The 6,775-nt window shown below is 44.7% G+C and overlaps 1 long non-coding RNA gene across 1 annotated transcript; it reads left to right on the top strand.

Annotated features, from left to right (window-relative positions):
* The first annotated feature begins 3,500 nt into the window (after positions 1–3,500).
* LOC120973802 (uncharacterized) lies at positions 3,501–5,623 on the top strand. Its single transcript, XR_005769253.2, has 2 exons — positions 3,501–4,038; positions 5,202–5,623. It is a non-coding gene; the product is annotated as an uncharacterized lncRNA (long non-coding RNA).
* Positions 5,624–6,775: the final 1,152 nt, after the last annotated feature.

Here is a 6,775-nt window from a genome sequence, read left to right as displayed (position 1 = left end):
GAGTAGAAGGTTCCTGAAACCACCGGAATAGAACGAAAGAAAAGACCGTCCCAAAACAATGCATGAACTGAAACGCTTGAGGCGAGGCGGTACTCTATCTTGCTGTAAGGGTGATATAGCATCAACGCACACGAGAGGCCATGTGATCCAAATTTGTGTACACTGGGCCTAGGCCAGTGGCCCAACGATGTAATGCAAGTCCCAACGCCCGGGTGATTATTGGTTGGAACTGCGAGGCATGGTAAACCTTGGGCTTATTTCATTGCAAGAACTTGATAAGAATATTTAGAGGGTACAAGTCCATATGAAAATTTTCCTATGAAAGTCATTTGGATCATATGAATGCGTTTATCATATTCCTACACGAGCATCCTCATTTTATTTTCCCTTGGAGAAGTTCAATGCACTTGAACTCTATCTCCTTTTAGTCCTCTATCACGTACTCCCTCCGTTCCAAAATAGATGACCCAACTTTATACTAAAGTTAGTATAAAGTTGGGTCATCTATTTTGGAACGGAGGGAGTAGGAATTATAATACATGCATCTCAATCATTGTATTTTTTTCTATTCATACGTTTTCAAATTCTTGCAATCCAAAGACGCCTTGCCCGCCAGTTGTTAGGGAAGCTAAGACTAACCACAGTGGGAGTAACATAGGTAGTAACATCACACATATTTAGATAAAATAGATGATGTGGCAAGCAATAAATGAAGAAAGAGAGAAAAGTGGTAACATAGATAGTTACTAGTAGTCTCTACTCCTAATGGACGACTTGGTGAATAGTCCGCGCGGTTTATTTTCGCTGGGTTTTTTTCGTCATCCTCCCACCTCCGTTTTATTTTCGTCATCCTCCCACCTCCGTTAACTCGCTATCCTTCTGCGAAAAAAACCGGTGCCAAAAAAACCCAACGATCGCTCCCTCTCTCTCCCTCCCGCTGCGACCCCTCCTCTCGATCCACCCCCTCCCGTTGCGACCTCTCTCTTTCCCTCTTTCTCCCACTCCACCCCCGCCGCCCCGCCTCCCGCTCCGCCGCCGAGAGGCTATCGAGGAGGCAGCATCGATATCCGAGAGGAGTCGCCCTTCGCCGCCGCCGAGATCCCGTGCCTCTCTACAGATCCCTCTCGCTCTCCTCTTCGCCCATCCATCTGGATCGAAAGTCGAAACCCGCCTCCCCTATGTCTCTGCTGGTGCTCGACGGAAGACGAGGGCGGCTCCTCCCAGCGATTCCCCGTGGTCCTCGGCGGAGGCGACGGCTAGGTCAGTCCTCTTTCTCTGGCTCACCCAATCCGCCACCGAGGTCCGGGAGGAGCCGCCGCCGCACCGTCTTCCTCCTCCGCCGACCTCCAAGGCACCCTACTCGTGGGACGCCGCCGCCTCGCGGAACCCGAGGGCAGGGCAGGGCGTGATCGTGTTGCGGTCGAGGTCCAAGATCGCTGCCGCCGAGGTCCAAGATCGCCGCCATCGACCTCTGAGATCGCCATCCCTCTCTATTTCTGGTTCGCTGGCCTCTCTCCCTTTTACATCTCTCTTTGGTGCGCGTGCATCGCTGTCGGTGTCCACTATCGGCCGCCTCCGCCGTCGATTGGTGCCCCCATGTCGCTACCGACTCCGACGAGATCTCCTATTTCCAACATATGCAGCCGCCTCGCTGTTCTGGCCCCATGTGCGGCCCCGTGGCTAACCCTAGCCACCTCTATCTCCGACGGTGATGCCTCCTCTTCCTCTTGCAGCCCCATCCTCGTCCTTGCTGGTGCTCCACACGTATATCCGACGGTGACGGCGACCGATGGGCTGTGGGCCTACCAGAGGGCGCGGCAGGCGACAGCACAAGGCCGCTCGCAGCAGGGCGCGTGGTCGATGCTCACGACAATGGTGGGCGTGAGCATGGCACAGGCAGCGGCCAGGTGCATGCGAGTGGTAGCCGGCGAGGACATGTTGATGTTCATCCGGGCCACACGGTGAGTATTCTCTGTTTATGTGAATAGATCCATCAGCCATAAGGCTGCACCATCTCCAAGTATTTCTGGGTCAATGGCAATGCAGGATAGATCACAAAGAGAAGACTACCGCTGGTTCGAATGCTCTCTCCTCTTTGCAGCTAATTAAATAGATCTGTTAGCTGCTTAACTGCTACAACTGATTGTATCACCGGCCGGTTACTTTGGGTGAATTGGGCAGAACAAATTACGCCATGTATGTTCCATCTCATTTTGTTCAACACTTGTGCTTTTCGTAATTGGGAGTCTCCAAGTTTTGATTCCATTTATTAGAATGGTTGCTACTATCTGCTTGATGAATGGAATGTGAAGATTGTATAAAACAGTAGGATTTTCAGTTTGTATGCTCATCCAGTAACTGAGTTTTTACAGGTTTCATGATACAGTAATTGTGCAAATGTGTTAGACTTTCTAATTACTTTTGCAGTGCCATTTAATTGTTAAACTTTCTAATGGGCATGCTTCTCAGATCCAAGGCATGGAGAACTCCAAGGAGTTTGCTAACAAGCTGTTCGGGATATGTCGAGGCAGAGGAACATTGAGCCAGATGAAGGCATTAACAAGGATCAGCTCAGAGAGGTCTAGACGGAGATTACTGACCACATCTTGGACTAAGCTATGTTCAGTTTAAGTCAATCTAACATACTGATGAAAATTTTCTTTTGGGTGTCTCACATTAACAGGTGGAACATGAACATTGATGGGATGCTCACAGAAGATGAGGTCAAGAAGGTGGCTACGCAAATGATCACAAAGAGAAGACTACCGCTGGTTCGTCTTCCCCCGCCCCTTCAACTATGTTCACGTCTGCACATCTATCTATTGATATTGTTTGGGATTTTTTCCAGGGCCTTTTGAGCGACCACGCGATTCAAAAAGCTCTTTAGTGCAGTTTGCAACAAAAAAACCCAGAGGATTGGTCGTTTGTAAGGGTGGATATCTCAGAGGCGGCAGCCACCCGGATTGGAATTTAATTTCAATCTATTTCCCTGTCTGAAGTTTCATACTAGATGGTATGTTCCTATGATATGATTTGTTTATGGAGATGGAGAGATGTGTAGGCACCCTATACTAGCACCCTTGGCGATGAAAATGACAGCCAGGAGAATCCCTCCTCCACACCTCTTTTCCATCTCTGTCAGATTGTCCTCTCCAGCAAGGTGTCTATGCATGAATCATATTTATGATTTCTTTGCATTTTTAACAATTAATATAGATTTTTGTACCCACAGCTCGAAGGCCAACCTTAATACTGGACCTCGAAAGGGGCATGTGGCCAACCATGCCGGAGGACGCAGAGGAGTTGTTTGGGAATGTTATCATCAGAGGACCCAAGAAGCAACCCACCACGGATGCATGGACCAACCACGCAAGTCCATTGTGAGTTTGATGCTTCTCATGTGTTCACTGTGGTGCAATGAAGATCTGATGGGCAATGGTCTCATGACATTTCCTTTCTGAAAACTTAAATTTATAGCTTGCAATCCATCTGTGGTGAGGGTTCATGACAAAAAAGCCAATAGATTTGGGGTCCACTTCCCAGTGAAACAAATGTTCATTGCGGACAATACGAAGACGATGATTGGTACAATGAGGTGAATATATTAGAATTTTTATTCTTCTCTCTCCATGTCTATGTTTGTGCTTGATCAACTGTCCACTTAATGATTTTAGTTGTACAAAGTCCTAAGCTGGTCTCACTAGGTCGTACCCAGTGCCGGAGACAGGGGGGACCAGCAGGGGCCCTGGCCCCCCCTAACACCATGATTTTGCATGTAATTTGCTATGAACAGTGGCAAAATTAGTACTAATTTGCTGCTAAAAATCTATTTTTCAACACTTTGGTCCTCCCCAACCAGTTTTAGTAGCACTTGGCCTCCCTTATAGATATTTTCTGGCTCCGCCACTGGTTCGTACTCGTACCACACCGTGGGAAGGTTATGGCCAAGAATGAGCTGGAGGTTATTGCTTTGGCGACGCCGAAGGCCGTTCACGCGAAGAGGAGATGTGCCTGGTGACGAGAAGTCTTAGACCACCGGTGAGTTTTGCTTCCTATCAATTCAGCAGTGTGTGTACATGTTCAGAATTGTTGGCTACAAACACTTGAATTATCTCCAATCATGTACTTCAGGTTCTACCATCTTCCATATTTACCATGTTTTGTCACTTAACAAAATTTACATAACTATTTTGTGTATGTATGCAAAATTCTGGTTTAGAAACTTAATGCAGAATTATGAACAAAATTATCATTCAGTATTAAGAATTTACATTTATCATAAGAAATGCCAAACTCATAGGTATTTCAATCTAGAAATTACAATGCAATGTTCAGGGAAGATGGCGAGCTTCTAATTAGCGGTAACTTTATTCTGTTGAAACCGAAAGATATGGATGAGCCATGATAATGAGTGTTAGGAGATTGGACGGCACGACGTAAAAAGATATCATTTTTACTAAATAACTTCATTTTCCGCAGAAACTTCCTTGCACTAAACTTACAATATTGGCTTCTCCAGATGTACATAAGCTATTAGCTCTTAGCTCTATTTAATTCCACTCATATTTACGAAAGTGCTCTTTTGATCCCGAGTTCACAATCTCCCTGATGAACAGTAAAATCCAAAAAATTAGTTAAAGAATTCAAAAAAAAATCTGGATTTAAACATCGATAACTTCCTGCAAATTTTGGTGATGAAATAACATTGGTGGAGGTCTGAAAAAAAAGAAAAAAATCGATGCTCCAAAATGCTTCCGAGAACAAATCTTTTGGAGCGTCGTTTTTTTGCCCAGACCTACACGAATGTCATTTCATCAAAAGCATTTGCAAGAAGTTAAAACTTTCATAAATTTTTATAAAAAAATCAGATTATATATATATTTTTACTGTGTTTTCGGATTTTACAGTTCATCAAGGAGCATGTGAGCTCCGGTTCAAATACTACACGTCTTCATATTTATTCCTATTCTCCTTTTGTCATTTTTTAGATCTAGGCATATAGTGTTTTGTTGTGTCTCAAAGTTTTACCTTTTTAAAAGTGATATGTGTTTATATTTTGTGGATGTTTTTGTTGCTGGTATATATTCTCAAGTGATAATCATCATATCTTGTCAATCTCTATGTTATGAGAGGTATAAAAATGTAATCGGATCTAAATTTGATAGTATGCTACCTTGGCCAATATACTGCATCATGTGAAGGCTGCAAGGTTGCACCTTGGAGTTCAAAATTTGGTGTCTTCGCATTGAAGGATTCAATCCATCGACTTTGGAGTTTGAACATGTCACTTGTGATGGGGAGAGGAAGAGATGACTTGCATACACTGGACAATGAGTGTGTTAGCAGCGTGGTGGCTCAGGACTGTACAAGTTGTAGTAGCCCCTTCCCTTATAAATGTTTTGTTTTGATTGGAAGCACCTTATAATTAGCTAATATATGGATTTCATTTACATCGTCTGTCCAAGTATGCGAGGCCCATGAGATGGGCATTAATCACTTCTCTTTTTTGTCAGTATTTTGATAGGGGACCTATGTATATGGGAAGGAGTTAGTATCATGTAAATCGTATCACCAATTTAAGGATCCTCATGTTTTCTTACTTTTCAACACTTATTTGTGATTTTGTTCACAAGTTTTCAATTTCATTATGTAGAATGAAGATAATATTTTTGTTGTATTTTTTGTCTATGTAGAGGATACAAGACATCATATTAAGTAATCAATTAATGAAATAATGAATTAACTTACGTATGTGTATGTTTATGCCTCGCTCTTTGTCCCTCCTAGCGAGAGGGCGACGATAAGAACGGTTGTCTTCGGGTGTCCCCCAACGTGGTTCACGGGTTGGCGGTGTGAGGAAATGTGTGACTATGGAGGGAGCTCAACAATTGGGCTACAATGATAGGAAGAAAGGATGTGATGGGAAGAGAGTGGTTGATTGCAAATAAAGTGTTAGCTATGTTGCAGCGATTGTCCACACAGCTGAATTTGGAGAGCCTACCGGCTGTCCGTTTGATGTCCAAACATGCCCAAATATACAAGGAAGAAATGAGCTTCGACCTTGAAGACAACTTTAGTCATTTGTTTAATTCATTTATATGCATTGTATTGTAGCCCGTAGCAACGCACGGGCGGTCTACTAGTATGAGTAACATCACACATATCAAAGCAAGATGAATCTATAACCTAATAAATGAAATGTTGCATGTTACCATACATATGTTACTCCCCACTATAGGGATGGTAATATAGACTAGTAACATATGCATGTATGTTACTAGTTTATGTTACTATCCATTGTGGCTAGTCTAATAAGCTTCATCTTGAGCCTGGTAGCTCTACCAGCGACGGAATCAAACGGAATTTGTTCCCGGGCACCAGGTACGAAATTATGTCTCGAAACCCACCGCTCCCCTCGGCAGGCACGCATGGGAGACGGGCGACCGGTCACGCTCAGGCTCGGCCAGCTGTATCCCCCCTCCATGAAGCCAATAACTGTCCAATCCATTGCCACACACACAGCGCCAAGCGGGCGGCATTCATTGGCCAACAATCAGAACCAGCAGCCCCGCCCGCCCGCACCCAACCCAGCACCAGCAGCAATGCCACCTGTATGTGTCACTCGCGTTGCGTGGATGAAACGAGGGCGGCCGATGATAATACTGGATTAAGAAAGGCCGTGTTGCCGTGCCGGTACAGGAAAGAAAGAAGAGATCGTTAGAGCATCTAGTGGGACTAGGCAAATTCGACCCCACAAAAATCCACGGCACTGACC

The sequence above is a fragment of the Aegilops tauschii genome, chromosome 2, assembly GCF_002575655.3.
Source record: "Aegilops tauschii subsp. strangulata cultivar AL8/78 chromosome 2, Aet v6.0, whole genome shotgun sequence".
NCBI lineage: Eukaryota > Viridiplantae > Streptophyta > Magnoliopsida > Poales > Poaceae > Aegilops > Aegilops tauschii.
Note: the sequence above shows the minus strand (reverse complement) of the source record. Positions and strands in the feature narration are given on the sequence as shown.